At 40.2% G+C, this 17,646-nt stretch overlaps 1 protein-coding gene across 1 annotated transcript in view; it reads right to left on the reverse strand.

Moving 5' to 3' along the window:
• Positions 1-17,646, reverse strand: part of shank3a (SH3 and multiple ankyrin repeat domains 3a) — a 159,899-nt gene that overhangs the window by 22,519 nt on the left and 119,734 nt on the right.

The following is a 17,646-nucleotide window of genomic DNA, read 5'->3' on the forward strand; positions in this document are numbered from 1 at the left end:
TTGCATAAGTCTATCCCGTTACAGCGCAAGCTCAATTCAAAGACATCATTAAAGGCCTAAAGACAATTTGGTTGAAATTCTGCAGTGATTCAAGTTTAAATTGCAATTACTTATTTGGCCACTTTTGTATTTGAAGATAGATCTGTGTTTAGTTTGATGTGGAACAATTTGAAAATTAAAGAAAAAGAAAAGTAAATTGAGAAATAAAAACACTCCTGGATTTGATTTAACCTGAGACTTACAGGATGGTGAATAGTAAAATCATCAGCCTGTCTCGACGTTATTACTAGGATTTAATGTCTTAGAGGCAAAGTGTATGTAGTGTACTAAAAGCAAAGTCAGTCACATCCACCAGTGTCCCAGGAATGCCCTGTTTATATGGTTTAGGAAGCACACTGTTGATCTTCTGAATTAAATTTAGCTCCGCCTGTGACGTTTTACAAATCCACAGAATTCCAAAAGTGTCACGGTTGCCCCAGTTCTTAGCATGCCAGTATAAAAATGTCAGCAATAATCTAATTCAGTGAGCACAGAGAAGAATTAAGCCACCACAGAGAAGTAATTATCATTAACATGCTTCATTTATCATAACCTACCAGAGTATAATTGTTCCATGGTAATTTTTTTGCTTTTCAAACAGTAAAATGATTGCATAATCCCGCCTTTAAAGTGTGTATTTTAAAGGCAAACACATTAGAAATGGAGCTCAGCAAATACAGTGTTTGTGTACGTGTGGTTTCTGTCAGGATGTGGATTTATGCTTTGTGAGTGCTGATGGAGATCGATGACCTCTCCCCTTCCCAATAACACACACTGCGTCTTCACTAAACAGCCATCTGCTGACTGCACAACACATGACCCTTGGAGGTCAAACGGAAACTACTAATTGGGAAAGTTACTGAGAGCAAGAGGCGTTTTAATGGCACAGCAAGTTGCCACGAGTCGCCCTGTAACCCCGGTCACCTGCTCTCCTGTCCCGTGTTTCCTACCACTGCAATGTCTGAAATCTACAAAAAAAAAAAAAAAAAAAGGCTACATATAACGATGTGAGAGATATCTTATATATGTGAGGAGGAGGAGACATAGGAAGAGCAAAGGAAAAAGATCAAAGTAAGTGTGTAGACTTGAAGTGGCTGGCATCCTCAGATCCACTTTATCCTGTCCATCAGACTGTACGTACGAGTGACGGACTGTCAGCTGAGAACAACTTGAAGCTCTGATAACTGCCTGCACTGACATTTGGTGAAACAACAGGGAAAAAATGAAGAAAAAAAAAAACGATTCAGCAGTCTGCTCTCCTAACGTCTTGATTTTGGTTAACTTTGACTCATCAGCCTCTGTTCTTTGTCTCTCACCCTCCATGCTCATTTTCTTCATCTGCTTTTCCATTAAAATCTTGCTTGCCCCGGCACTGTTTTTCATTCTCCAGAAGCGCGGCTGTGTGAATCTCAATCAAGCGGATTCTTACAGTCATTTGTTTCAGCATGATTGCAAATGCGTGGCTTTCCTCCATTCCTTCACCAAACAATCCCCGCTCACAGGAAGACGTACGTCAGGAGAAGTTGAGTTTTCACCTGATCGTCTTATCTTTTTTTAAAGTGCCGTCTTTTTGCTCCAATCTTTAGCTTTTTCTCATGCCAACAGTAAGCCCAATCAGTCTTTTTCTAATATCTTCAGACACTGAAGCTATATGACTATACATTCAGTGTACAGTACAGGAAAATACAGATAAATTAACACATTAGAAAGATGAGATTTTGTGTGCTTTTATGAGATTATTATCTTTCAGTGAAAGTAGGGAGCAGAGAAAGTTGAGAGGGGAGCGCTGGATGGTATTTTGTGTGGGTTAGAAGGTTACTATATGTCCACTCTGGGAAGGAAAGACGTGGCATTTTGTTAGTACTGGCTGTCAAAGGGAAGTAATAATGAAAGAAGAGGTGGTACTTTGGAGGAAAGTTGTAGGTGAGTCAGCACTGCTGCACATTTGGTGTCTGTCTTTTACGGCCGTCACTCAAAAAGCTGTCACTTCCAGCCAACCGCTTGATAATTCTGGGATTTTTTTTGTACAGTGTGAACGTACACACCAGCAGAATTGTGTGTGTGTGTGGTATATGCGTTAGTGTATGTACAGTATGAGTGTGTGTGGACACCATGTGGAACCAGAAGCGGTCTAAAAGTGTGAAACGCAGCTCATTCATCACCACTGTCATGTATTTTGTACAGCCCAGGAGCATCTAAAGGCAGGGCGCTGATAGCACTGATAACCTCAACTTCACTTCCATCTATCACACACACACACACACACACAGTAGACAAAGGCTATGTGTGTGTATGTGTGTGCGTGATACACACACACACACAGAATAGTCATTTACCACATTAACAATGTCTACACTGTATTTCTAATTAATTTAATGTTATCTTCATTGAAAAAAAATGCTTTTATTTAAGAAATAAGGACATTTCCAAGTGACCCCAACCTTTTGGGGTACACACATACAGAGAGATAGTTCCATGTTAGCACCGTGCTTAAAAAAAGGCACTCGGTTGGCTTTGCACCATGTGTCAGTGTTTGCTTCCTTTAAACTGTTCCGACCATGTTGAAAGGGCCTGACAAAAATGCAGTGTCACATCACAGTTTTCGGAGAACGAACGAACGAACAAATGAAAGAAAGAAAGACAGACAGAAAGGTCATTCCCCCCTGAGAACAATATAAGGGACAATTGCCTGTGAGTGCACATCAGGAGGTGGCTTCAGAATGCGGTTTAATAAGAGACATCTAGAGAGGATGGCGTTTTTATTAGAACTATGCGCTGCGTCTGGTGATAGAAACATAGATGGCAGTAATAGAGTCCACACAAAAAACTATATGTAGTGCATTAAAACCTGAATGATCTTTTTTTTTTTTTGATGCAGAGCTCACAAAGCTGTCACCGACACAAAAGAGGGCTACTACGAATAATCTAAAATATCAAACATATTCTGGTTTGGTTCACACTTTCTTGCTTAGTGCATAATTCCATGTGTTCTTTCACAGTTGGGATGTCTTCACTATTGATCTACAATGTAGAATAAAATTATAATAAATAAAAACCATTAAATGAGAAGGTATGTCCAAACTTCTGACTGGTTCTGTAGATGCTATATAGGACAGGTATGAAAGAATTTTAATTACTTGAGTCGTCCCACCTCTGTCACAAACTGGTATGACTCAGCAGCACTGACTCCTACACTTAAGCTCATTAAAGCTTCCACGTGTTCCTTCTGAAACAGCTGCTGTTTAGCTCGTCTTTCCAAGAATAAACTGTGTATTGCAACTGAAGTGATGCATTTCACATTCCTGATGTGTGAACAGTGGCAGCCACATTTAATAAACAGGCAAGGAAACAAGCGAATGTGAGCAAAGAAGTAGAAAGGAGCCTTATGAATATGAAGCAACCTAGCTTTCCAGCAACGTGTGGATTTGAAGCTGCAGGAAAACACTCTGGACACCTGCTGGTTAAAGAATCTACAGCTGTTGAGTTCGTTGTATGTTCAAGTTGTGTTTCTTATGCTGGTTTGTACCAAAGAGGAATAAAACAGATGCATTGTTAGTTTTTTGGTTTAGTGACTGAACCACTGATTTGCAGGGACATGCTGCATTAAGTGAGCATTTTGAGGCAGCTGACCCCGCTGCTTTCTGGCTACACACTGTTCCCTGGTCTAAGCAAAGTAGCACTGCACACCTTTACCATGTTTGGATCGATATACAGCTGTAAGTCAGTTTTTTCCACTGTGAACATTATCAAACACACGCACCGTTCTAGGCTCATCAATGAACACCGACATGTCTGCATGAGAATGGCACTGACTCCATTCCAACCAAGATGTAAATCACTGACAGGGCAGTCGCACGCCCACTTCTCTCATTAAGAAAAGAATGGAGAAGAACAAGAAAAGAAAAATGAAAAGAGAAAAGGTGGTGTTCAAAGCTGTGTTTGCATTTATTTTTCCTAAAATAGCCACTTTTTATTTATTGTTTTCTGAAGACGTTGACTTTTTATACTTGAAGTGTAGGCCTTTATTTTCTTAAGCTGGGACCTCTTTAAGAAAAAAGAAGAAAGAAATGTTTAGTCAATGCTCTGTATGAACTTTTTCCCATCTAAAAGAAACACTTTTTTATTTATCGTTTTCTGAAGATGTTGACTTTTTATACTTGAAGTGTGGGCCATCAATTCTTTAGGCTGGAACGTCTTTCATTTAAGAGAAAAAAGAATTTTTTGGCTCTGTTTGCACTTTTTCGAATTTATTTTATTCTGAAGTTTCTGTTAGGCCTTAAATTTATTTGTCTGTGACTACTTACATATATATGTATATGGTAAAAGAGCTAGCTGTGCACTCAGTTAAACATATCCTGCACTGAAAATTGACAATAAGTCTTGTTGAATCCATGAAAAATGTGGACATAGGGGAAGGCTATAAGACACAAATTGGACTTTGGTTTGGACCTTTAACTTGGAGGAAATTTGGATAAGTGGACCTCAGTGACTTTTAATTGAACACCCCTGGTTTAGTCCATTTAGGGTTCAAACCCACTTATGAAAAACAAGACTGTAAGTCAAGTAACTTGTGCATTACACAGTTTCCAGGGACCTATCGTGCATATCCTACATAGGGACCTGGAAAAAATGGATCGAAATCTTGCAAGATTTGTACTGAGCAGATATTTGATCAAATGAGAGCAGTTACTGTCTAAACAAACCAGATTCAACAGCAAATGTAATCAAGTTCCTTTAAGCGCCTTCATGATCAAACAGTTAACACTGCTAAAAAGTTAAAAAAAAAAATACTGAAGGCTTGTAGAAAACGGGTCACATTCATTTTGATTTTAAGGTGAACTTGATGCAGCGTTGAAGGTTTATGTGCTTTAACTGAATACTGATCAGAGCTGCTGAACAAAGACGTCTGTGCTTCAGGCTCCAAAGCTAAGAGGGGCTCTCTGGCCTGATATTTTTGGTCACAATTACTTTCAAGAATCAAGGACTTTTCCGGTGGTCCTTGAACTACTTTTTCTGGAAAACTCTAACCAAATACAAGCTTAAAAATGTTATAGGATACCAAAATGTCTAGTTAAAAAAATGGAAAAAAAAAACAACCCCAAAACAAAACAAAAACCATGAATCAGATTCTGAATAAAACTAAAGGTTCTGCGCTCCTTGACACAACCAGGACGCCATTAATCACTGACAGGACCAAATTCTGCTGAACTGCAGGCTGTGCTCGCATAGAGCAGGTAGCGAAGCAGTATTAGCAGTAAGTGGTAGAATATCTACAGTATGCATGTGTGTCGCCATTTTTTCACACCACTGGCAACACCTGTGAGTACTTGGTAAAATATTGTACATGTTCAATACATTTTTAAATTTTTCATGAAGTAAGTAATCAAGAATATTTCACTTTTGTTTGTTTTTCAAAATGATGGTAGTCAAACTTGTTATATTGTACAAATGACATTCATGATTTATTTCTTCTTGTGGCCATGGCTGTGCTGTTTCCATAGAGGGCAGGACTTTACACTGCAGTAAAAACTAAGCAGAGTAGCAGGACCAAAACAGGCCTAGAAACGACTTGAAATTCAGAGGGTCAAAGCAGCTTGGATGGTTACTAGAATGATACATAAAGTCAATGAAGGCCAGTTTGTTTTAACTTTGGTTACAGCACTTAATGCACTTCTATGTTTACATAAGCTCATGCTTTTCCTCTGCGACACATGGAAAGAAATCTGTTTTCAGTTGGTCACACACTCTTTTTCTACTAAAATACTCTAACGTTGATGCTCAACATATTCTTTCCCCTTTGGCACACATGAATTTACACACAGCACAGATTTTCAGTACAAACTACACATTATGATGGATAACTCATTGAGAATAGGCACCGTCTTTTTGGTTCTTTCTGCTGATAGCTGTCAACTCTCTACTATAATTGAGATGAAAACATACTTAGCACATCACGCTACACTCTGTTAACACGCTACATGTCTGGGCAGTGGTCCTGTATGTGTCTGTCTCTTAGCCCACAGTGCTTCTCCATTCTGGACAGATTGTAACACCTTAACTGTCCTTGTCTGAAGGACGTAAGAGCCACATCTCTCTCACACACACACACACACACACACACACACACACACACACACACACACACACACACACACACACACACACACACACACACACACACACACACACACACACACACACACACACACACACACACACACACACACACACACACACACACACACAGTCTGTGAACCCTGCTGAATGAGAATTAACCTATGCTGTTTTAGCACTGATAAGAGCTGCACACAAACATGCACACACTCTCACACAAACACACACACTTATCAAGTGAGCCTCATTGACTTTCTAATTCTTTCCTTCCGCACCCCCACTCTTCCCTACTCTCCTCCTCTCTCCTGCTCTCTCTTTGCCTCCTCATTCATATTGTGTGTGTGTGTTAACCTCCTAAAACACGGTGGATGCCAGACTACACGGGGGGGGGGGGTGTAGTAAACTCACAGGGCTCCTCACACCTTGAACACTAAAACAGGGTTTAAATTAATCAGAACAATGCTGGACTCTTTGGTGGAACAACTTCCAAAGAGCTCCACAGTCTAGCAAGAGACTCTTGTGAGGGTAAAAAAAAAAGAAAAACAAAACAGGAAAAATAAAGACACAATCATCTTTTCTTTCTTTCTCCTTTGTGCTGTCACACAATGTGCCTGTCATTCCACAGACCCAACAGGGAACTGCTGGAGCGTGCAGGTGGATACAAGGCTAACCCACCTCCACACAACAGAGGACAGACCGGCGTCTTCATTTTCTCACCCCCCTTCCCCCCTCTTCATCTTCCTGTGTCTAACCATGATTTTCTATCCCACTACCTTCTTGAATGAGACTTTAATAGAAGGGCGAACTCTTTCTTTTCCATTACTGGATAAAATTAGTCATGCTCACAATATGACAGTGTGATAGAGGGGACACTGAAGGAAAAGAAAACTCAGTACAAAAGAAAGACTAAAAGCAGGCCCTGTATCAATTTAATCTTTTCCCATTCTGTACATATAGGGAATTCAAGTAAACCACGCACAAGAATGTGGAGCTTCGGGATAGTATTCAACATCAAAGGTGGCAAAAATGAGCCTGTTGGAGAACGTACCTTTGATATTTGTGCGACATGCTACTAAATTTTTTCATCAAGCCATTTGTCGGCAATACATGGACGTGATAAGAGGGATCTAGGTTATCTTAATTAACTGTGAAGTGGAGAGTGTCAGAACAAAAAGAGAGAGATGGGGATGAAAAGAGAAAAGCAAGAACGTAAGAGTGGCAAGATGGGCTGGATCGATTAAACAGAAGACTAAAAGTGAGTAAACAAGAGGGAGGAGGGCAGCAGATGACAACAGACTGACAAAAAAACAGACCCAAAGTAGTCCTTAAAACCGATTCACATCATTATTTTCTGGTTTGCCATCACTACAGTTTAAATTTGGTTAAATTCCCAACATTTAAATAATGATATTGATGCTAAATAGTCTGTACTTATGAATGAATATTCAGTTATAAATGCTGGATTCAAGTTGCCTTCACATGCATGATGCATTCAGAGGAAATGATGCAGCCTCTGTGTTTGCTGTTGTTTACTGCTGTTATTACTCTGTCAGAGCTGCTAACGACTTCATTACACTGTGCTCCATCAGACCTCCAAACACGCAGTTTGTGTCTCATAAAAAAGCATCTACAAATCAGGACAACAGTGATTTTTAAGCAAGATGAGGAAAAATCAGATGGATTTAATTTAGGCTAATTTCCTGAGAAGATGCGTTTGTTTCGCTGCACTGCCAACAGACACACGTGTTGCTCTTCATTGCAAATTTCTGAGTTCTTGAGTATTGCAGCTTTACGAGGAGGATCGTAGGCATGTCAGCGAATAATTGCTGGAATAAATTATTTCCACTTTTTGCTTCTTAAGCAGGATGGTAAATATTTGAACAGTTCCAAAAAGATATCTGTCAGGATACATAAACATGTTTCCTCTTTCTGAATGAGTGACCAATGCTGTCATTCTCTGCTAAGGACAATGTCAACCCTACAAACACCAAAATTAATTCTCTAAAATCATAGAAGCCATGAAAAGAAAGAAGAGCTGAGACTGTTTCTGGATATTACTTCAACACCCTCTTTTTAGCATATGCAGTTTGAGTCTAACAAGGTGTTTGATCAAAGAACAGAATAAGACAATGACGTCGCAAGTACTAGCGGTTTGTTAGGTAGACAAGCTTTTAATAAAATAGGAGATGAGATCTAATAACACGAGTTCAAAGCTATGGAGTGTCTGAGCGCTACATTTTTTCTCGGCCCTACAAGTCAAAATGCCACATCTGCCCTCTCTTAGAAGGCAACTTCAGTAACGGGAACTATTTGATAATCATGACTTCACTAAAAAGGAGAAACACCAGCGAGAGTCCAGGAATAGAACACAAACTAAAAAGCTCTCCATTTGTGGAGTGAGGTGGAGCTGAAATGAAGCAAGAACAAAAGAAAATCAGACAAATTGTAAGACCTTCGATTATCACAGTAAGTGGACAATGAGAAGACCCTTAATGAGTTCTTTTCTGTTCAATATTTATCTGACGAATAGTCAAAAACTCTACAGTTACAGCGGGTTTCTTTTTATTGCCCTCAATCAAGCTCTCAGCCACAGTTAAATGTGCAGTAGTGAACATCCTCCTCTTCTAAAAATGGAAACGTCTCCACGCTTGCATGCAGACGCTCCTCTTCTACTACATTACCCCTTGTGCTGAGTCATATTGCAAGTTTCTCACATTGATAAAAACGGGGCTATATTAGGTCCTACAAGACGCTGTTTTAACATTACACGCCCTGTGAGCCATCCAGTCGGTGTGCTGACATCAGAGTAGTGCAGAGTCTGGTGGGACTTACCCCAGTAGAAGTCATGACACGTGGAGTTGGTTTGCTCTGCCTTCACCACTGTTACTACTCCATCTATCCTGCTGCACAGCACAGGCAGATCTGACACCATGACTGGGCAACAGTCCATTTTTCACCTCTATCTTAACAGATTCCTCTGAGGTTTTGACCCTTAGGTTGTCTGTCCACCCTGCCACTTGTCCGTCTGAGAGGAACTGTCATCTCTCTCATCTTCGCCTGGACACAAACAAAAATGCTCCTGAAATGTCTGTTGACGTGCAGATGGCTACTCAAAACTCCTCATCGCCGGTTTCCTGTTAAAGAACTCCCAGTTGTCCTCCTTTTAAAAGTGCAATAAGACTTCCTGGACAAGCAGCGCTGCAACCGTGTGTCACTGTCTCTAGTCTTAATGTCCCATTCTGCTTCAGCCTCGAGCAAACAACTCCAGCATATATTTCACATCTCTGCTTTTCTGCCGTCTTTCTCCTCCTCCTCTCCCTCAGAATCGGTTGGCTTGCCGTTTGCTGAAGAGCTCTCAGAGAGCTCGTTGTTACCGTGTAAGTGTCAGAGGCAGAGACCAACGCCTATAAATACCTCCAGTTCTGTCAAAGTGGAAAAGCCTTGAATAATTCAGTCAAATTCAGACAACAACAAACAACTACAGCACAAGATCTTCAAACGCTACGATGGCTCCTCACGACACACCTCCGAGTCAAGGTCAAGACACGCAGAGATTCGCAAAAACAAACACAGACGTGCATATTTTAGGAAAGAAGGGAAGCAGGAGAGTCAGAGTGTTCAGTGGAGGAACATGTGTATCTTTAACACCGAATCCTCAGGCTGAACTGAAGTGTAATGAATCATCACGATCACTGATTGAATCAGTAGCTTTATGCATTAGTGTTTCCCTCAAGTAGTGACAGGAAGCATCACTGTCAGCTCAGCTGTGTGATTTACAGTGTGTTACTTTCAGCTTCAAAGCTTACTAAAACACAGCAAGAGCGAGTACTGTGGTGACTCCAGCCAAAGATGGTGAAAAGTGGTGGGCTCAGATGAAAAAAAAATGAATGCAGCTTTAGGAAATCTATTAGCAAGATCATTATGAGGTCAGGGTAGATGAAGAAATCTGTATCAGAATCAAAAAGATATAGCCTGAGCACCCACAGAGGTGACAAAATGGAAATACTCATTACAAAAAGCAAAAGAACGTCTACAGCACAATTATCTCTCTTCCATCACATCCTCAGCGGCACAATCATGTCAATCAAACTCAGCCAATATCTCATCAAACTCCAGTGTATCGTTGTCCCTGAATACAATATCCAATATCACAGCTCGAAAAAACATGACAAAATAGAAACAAGTGAAAGAATAACGCTCACAGTGAGATAATAAATCAACCCTCTCTTATATGTTAACTTAATATTTCACTGCTGCATGTTTTTTAAATCAGTTTGGAGGTAAGTTCAACCAATCATGACTCATTCTAAACATAATATTTTAAATATAGGTTTGTAAGAACACATCATGTTTCCCATTCCAGTTTTTTAGGTCCAAAACTGTTGGAAGTTGTTGATCCATTTGAGCCCTTTGTTCCATCCACAGTTCTACATTTAGACAGATTGGAGGAAATGACATCATATGGAGCAGGTCATGTGATCTGGAATTAACACACTTCCTGGAGAGGTGTTTTTGTAATGATGAACTTAGTGGAAAGTACAGATACCGTTTGTTATTTTCCATCTAAAATGTGATATGTTGTCAAAAAAGAAATATCTGTCATGATGATCTCAACTTAATAAAAAGAATACAATCCAAACTATTTCTGAATCAGCTCATTTTATTATTATTTAGCTAATTAGAAGGCGGTTGTTATTAAATTGTGACAGTTAATTGACATTTTAGTGACATCCAGTCATTTTTTATTAATAAGTGATTGTTTCCATAATAAATAATTTTGGAATTTTTAAAGGTATGATCATAATGAACATAAAAAAGATTAGTTTTTTTTCCACTTTTAATAAAAATTCATGCAAGACATATCCATGGACTTCAAAAGTCTCAATTATATATTTACCTAGATAATAGAGAGGAAAATGTGGAGGAGGAAAAGGCAAAATAAGGGTGGTGAAAGAATAGGTGTGCGATTAGTCTAGTCTGAAGCACTGTTTTACAGCTCCAGCAGGTGAGTTGTGTGTATGTTTTTGTTTTTAGATGTGACACCACACAACGGTGAAACATAGTTATGTCAAGTCAAGGCAGAGAAAGTGTTTATGTAAACAAAGTTATTCAACCAACTTCACCTACATACTAGAAGGAAGAACTACAGGTGAAAAATGAGCCTGAGCAACCAGGACACCGTGAAACAGACGAGACGTTCTGAGAAATGCTGCAACCTGCTCGTGTGTTTGCTTATTTTATGTGTACACACGTGCACGTGTGTATGCACGTGTGTGTGACCTGCTGTCATCCAATGCAGCCCCTGTCAAACGTGATATGTCTCTGCTCCACCGTGAGAGCTGCTTCAGCTTTGATTCATTGTTCAAATAGCATTGCCATCTATTATGATTTGATATGGATCTGTCCTCCAGAGAGAGAGATGGCTCAACACACTCCACTGACTTCTGATGAAAAGTACAGATAGTGGCCATCACTCTGCGGCGAACAAACAAACACAACACCCACACACCCACACACACACACACACACACACACACACCTTGAGATATGTCACTGCAGGACACTTTGTGTAGATTTTTTTTTTACAGGGTTAAATGGCAGGACTCCTCTTGAACTGCCAGTCTATAACACTGACTCAGCTAAACTTTAATACCAAAGACATGTCTTCCAACCTGTGGTTTATTGTCTCTCTCCTCTCCCTCTCCCTCCCTCCCTCTCTCTCTCTAATAAGATGGATTAGTTGGCTATGCTAATCTATCTGCTGACTCCACACAGAATATAGACAATAACTAAAGTGTGTGCGTGTGCATAAGCATACAAGTGTAGAAAAGCCTGTCCATTTGCATGCACACGCACCGCTCTGTCGTGTCAGCATTTGCATACTCACTCCCGATTTTACAAGTTGTCACTAGAGACTTACTGACTGAACTCACTATGCGGTTTGCAATCTGGGCCTGTACAGACTAATTACCGAACCATGAGAGAAGTTAACGGAGTAGTTTGTCATTGACGCGTAAACAATTTGCTGTTATTTTATGAGCTTTCTTAATTTAACCTTCAAGAATGCCTGAATGTGGGATTGCTGCTGTAATAAATCGTTGCAGAGGAGTGATCAGGAGAGCCCAAGGAGGATTGTTAAGGCACAAGGACACGCTGAGGGATCAAATCAAAATATGTGATTGTACTCAAATTCTATTTATAACAGATTTGGTCTTTAGCTTTCTGGTTTCCATGATTCCATAATCTTAGATTTCACTGTAATAGATCAGAAAAATCTTATCTCTTTTAAGTACCCTCCCTTTAAAATGACAATGATGATCAGTCAAAGCAGAAGAGTTTTTTTTAATCCGAACTATCCAGTCGAACAGATAAAATCCACAAAATTGCATATGTGAACACACAAATCTTTCTAAAACACATTACGCTAGAAATTATAGCTATTTTCAATGTTAAACCTGGTAGGCAGATGCTGCTTTATAAAGCATACAAGCCTATGCAGTCTGTTTTTATGCACTTCACAGGTGTCACTGAGCACTTCTCTTAAGCCTTAAACACACATGGTTTAGAAAAAGGTATAAAATAAAAGGGGGGAGGGGGGCAGAAATAACAGTGATTTCCCGTCTCTTCCAGCGAGCCAGAGGGAAAGGTGTGATAAGAAAGAAGGTGTTACCAACATGTCTTCAGTGTGACTGGCCTTGTTAACGCACAAAAACATTCATATTCATCGCGTTAGGGTGACAGTCTGGCATGAAAGGCGAAGATTGGACCTTTCCTTGAAATGCTGATAACATGACAAACTGAAAAGAGACATTGGAATGGAGATGAGAGAGGACGAGAGGCAAAGGGATAGGGGGAAAAAGAGGAAAGGAAAAAAGCAGCGAGGATAGTGCTGTGTTAGCAGACTAATCCATGGCTTCAATTTTCATATGCACGACATTTTGCCTTCTGCTTTTAATTTTAAATCTTTCTAAAAAAAATTCTGACATGTTCAAAATTGCATTTAATTCTACTTGGAATATTGATACTTGCTTTATGAAAAGAAATAAAATAAAAGTGCTGACAAGAGCAAAACATCTCTCTTAATGGAAAGAAAAAGCTGATCAGCAGCTGATGTCCTTGACCTCCAACTACTCATTTTCATAGCAGAACGTTTAAAGAACAGGCTGCACACTGCTGCACGCTGACTTCTACCACTAAATGAAAAATGCAAACCCAACCATTACAGAATTTACACATAAGCTATTTGGTTCATGCCAGAAAAATATAGGCTGTGATGCGTGCATGGTTATTATTTCATTTTCTATCTTTCTTCCTTTATTGTTTCCACAAGGGCTTTGAGAGCATCTTCTGGTTCTGTTTCCACAGCTGTCCTTTCTCCATCTCTTTGTCCTGATGTGCCAAGAACACTAATCTCCCAAGCTGACACGATTCATTAATCATTGATCTATCGTTTCCCATTTCATCACGCTTTTGTATGCCAGCCTTCAGTCATGCTGTTGCATGTGTACCGCGTTGCGTGCTCATTCCCCTGGGGTTTTGCTCACCCCATATCAGAATGGCTCTCTAATGAGGCACTGTCAGCATGTTTTTTCAAAGTAATACTAAAACATGGCATCAGTATTAGTGATGAATTCTGATATTTAAATAATATGCTGGAAGCTAAACCGTTCTTACAACTGCACCGTCACAGCACAGGCCTCAGTATCAGACTTTTAAGATGACAAAGCCCAAGTGAATTATACTGCTCGGTCAAACAGTGTCATTTTTTACCACTGTCAATAAACAGGCTCGGATAATTACAGAAATCCATCACTGTAGCTATTGACCTTGCACCTCGGACATGAGTGAAAAAGACCTGCGAAACAAATGGGAAACTATGCGAACAGTCAGATGACTTTCTGTATGATCCCTCTCTGGTCTGTTGCAGCATCTCCCCATCGCTCCTCACATCCTTTCCCCTCCATGCCGGTGCTCCGTTCATGTCAGTCTCAGCTGCCGCAGCAACACTGATGTTTAAGCATTCTAGGGGAGTGCAGACACACTCCAAAACTTCTTAATGGGCAGGCTAAAAATAGCTCAGGCTGGATCTGACTGGGCTGATTCATGCGGCTGTGAGTCATTCAACTGTGCCGCGATGTGAGGAGAGCAAGGGAATGGAGTGAACGAGCACAAGAAGAAAGAAAAGTTTGCACGCTTGTTAAGATATAAAGCCATTGAAATATTTAAGCTTTGCTTATCCCATCAATGAGAAAAATGTGCATTATTATCCTGTGTGTGCCCGTGTGTGTAGTTCCTGGAGGACATTCAACACTACAGGGTGCTGAGAAAGAAAAATTAAGGCCATAGAATGGGAATTATGGCTGGTAAAAACCCATTGCGGTTTCATTCACCATTAGGGGGAATTTGTCTATGTGGCTGCAGCGTGTCGATTTCTTGTTGGGGGGGATAGCAGCATGGGGGGCGGGGTCTTTTGGCCAGAGGGCTGTAAGATCCCAACAGATTGTAGCCAACAGATTAACAGAAACATTGCTGAAAATGAGTGGCATGGCAATTTGTTTACATCATTAGAATGGGAAGAGCAGTTCATACTCACATCATTATCCCCTCCATTACCACGGGTAAACATCTACTATTAACCCCCCGATAGAGGCCAGTAGCATGTGTGCTGAGCGCATGTGTGAGTGTGAGTCGGCTGGTAGCAGACGCTCTCTGGTTTATAGATCATGTATATGGGTTTAACAACTGTTTAAGTTTAGAGAAATTATGCAGCAACCTGGAGAGCACTGTCCTGTTTTCCCCTCAACGGTTATAGGACCCCAGGAAGATTAGCTGACCTAAGGGTACAGCTAATGGGGATCCAAATAATAAACAAAATAAACAAAATAATAAATAAACGGTGCAGTGACTGGTAGTAACACACAGCCAACACACATCAGCAGCTCACCACTGCATCACTCATTGTGTTCTTAATGAATTCAATCAATAGTCTTTGATTTTCACCCTTGTTTTCTCTATCCTCCTTGTTGCTATTTTTTCTCTTTGTGCCTTTGACTTCTCCACTTTGCCTTTGTCTCACCTCCCTCCCTCTGTCCCCCCAAGCGTTGGTTGAAGATGAACTGTTGGCTGCAGGTAGCTCTGGCCGTGCTGGGAGAGAGAAAAGCAGTGTGGTGACAGAAAACAGCCAAGAGAGTCGGTGATGGTTTAAACTGCCTCTTTCACATGGTCACCTGCTTCCTTTCTCTCTCTCTCTCCCATCCCCTGTCTCCCCATCGCTGCTTTCTAAATGCCTTTTCCCTCTCCAAGACTTAAACTGCTTGCACCTTTTTTTTTGGCTTCTCCCCCTCCATCATTGCTCTCTCAAATCTGGCAGAGAAAAGAGATGGAGGCAGAGATAGATAAAGACAGATACCACTTTGAGAGTCATGACTAATGGGTGATGCAGACTGGCAGAGAGACACAGAGACATAAAGAGAGAGGGAGAGAAAGCATGCTCAACAGTTTTTGGGTTACTTAATTGTAGACAAGGCTGTCTTTCCTGCTTCAGTAGGCTGAGACATATTGCCCTTACTGTCAGTGACGCCTCAATGCCTGCCTTCAAATAAACAGCTCTGTGTGTAGTTCAGTGTGTCTCAGTGTGTATGTTATTGTGTCATCCTGTGTTGCTGTGCCGTCGTATCATCACTGATGAATCCAGGGATGAGGCTGAAATTAGCTTTGAAATGCCTCAGTAGATTCAGAAATGTGTATGTTAATCAGTGATATATCAAATATATTGCATTGTATAATTCACTTTATTTTGGATCATTACAAGCCAATGTAATTGTGAGCACACGAGAAGAAAAACAACTCTGCAGAGTGACAGGGGAGGAAGGACAGAGGAGGCAGAATATACTTTTAATCCCCGAGAAATAGGCATCTGAGGGTTCTGAGTTTTTCAGGATTTATGAGTGAGTGGGGCTCAATATCAGGCCCATCTCCCTCCCTCCCTCTTTTGCTCTCCACCTCTATGAAAGACACGCTCTGCCATCTCCACTTTGCTGTCTTTTAGAGTATGCTCCACCATCCATCTCCCATGCTATCTAGCCCTTTCTTTCCCACCATCCCCTATCTTTTTCTCACAATGCATTTAAATGGGGTATTTAGAGATTCCGGCCTTTCTCATCTCTTCACACCTACTCTGAGGTAACCTCAATCCCTCAACAACCCTTTGAAAGGGGAAAATGCCCCAATTGCTCCAGAAATAGGTCCCAGGAGATGCATGACGAAAACACACAAGGAAGGGGGTGATATTTATGACAAAAAAATGCCCTTGTCTTATTTTCAATATATGTACCCGCAGCAGTATCTTGCTATACTTTTTCCACACAATGACCGGATGGTTTTCATGATACTCGTTTATGATGCTGCTGCACAGAGTTTAAATCTCAGTGTCAGAGCTGCACATGTTGCCTCTGAGACCACAGCAAACGAAATGTGCCATCTGCTAATTTAAATGACAGTCTAAACAGGGACGTGGCCACATTAACGTGATGTACTCCCAGTTGTTTACAAAGTTTCACATATTTACACTGAAATCCATCATAGTGATGGGGATCGTCATGGTCAGAATAGATTTATGATGCGCATAAAACAGTTTGCATTCTATTTGTGAGAGCCAGTCTAGAAATGTTTCGTTGTTACGCGGGGATTGTTTTTTGTTTTTTTTAAATTATAGATTGTGTATTTTTTGCATAGACACTATCACACTGATTCATGTTTTTTGATACTTTTCAGTTTTCTAAAACATCAGGGATTAATGTTAAAAAAATTTGTTATTATATATTAACTTTTGCGAGTCTGATGATTTTTCTAACAGAGGAAAAAAAAGATTAAAATATTGAAAAAATCTATTGCCCTTAAGGAAAAAAGCAAGAAAATGAACTCTTAATTAAATTTAAACTAAAATACAATAATAATAATAATGACAATAACAAAAACAATAAAAATAAATGTTTCTCTGCGTATATCACATGAGTATGTTTACTTTATTTGTCCTCATAAAACATCTGAAACTCACATCCAGGCACATCCTCAGGTGGCTCTTGGCAGACACTGTGTGAAATAAACTGATGTAAAAGTAGATGAGACAGGTTCTGCCAATGGGGTTACGGCAGAAAGTAATTTACAAAATGTCGTGACACGATTCCTGGAATGCTCACAGATTGATGTTATCACATTTTAACGGTGTGGGTAGATTTGTGAATGGTGTTTTCTTTTGAGCTGTGGCTTTATTAGCTTAAAAAAAAAAACCATTACAGGTAAAATCTTTGCACTGAAATTTACTCAACTGCCATTAGTGTGTTTGAGAGACAGAGCTTGATGCCGCGCCAGCTGTTTTATACTGCAAGTTTATAATAATGAGGAATATAAAACACTTAAAAAGTAACTTTTGAATAAAAAACAAACAAACAAATGAATTCTGAAATGTTTACCGGCAATTTGCTGCTAAAAATC

The sequence above is a fragment of the Acanthochromis polyacanthus genome, chromosome 8 (assembly GCF_021347895.1).
Source record: "Acanthochromis polyacanthus isolate Apoly-LR-REF ecotype Palm Island chromosome 8, KAUST_Apoly_ChrSc, whole genome shotgun sequence".
NCBI classification, from domain to species: Eukaryota; Metazoa; Chordata; class Actinopteri; family Pomacentridae; genus Acanthochromis; species Acanthochromis polyacanthus.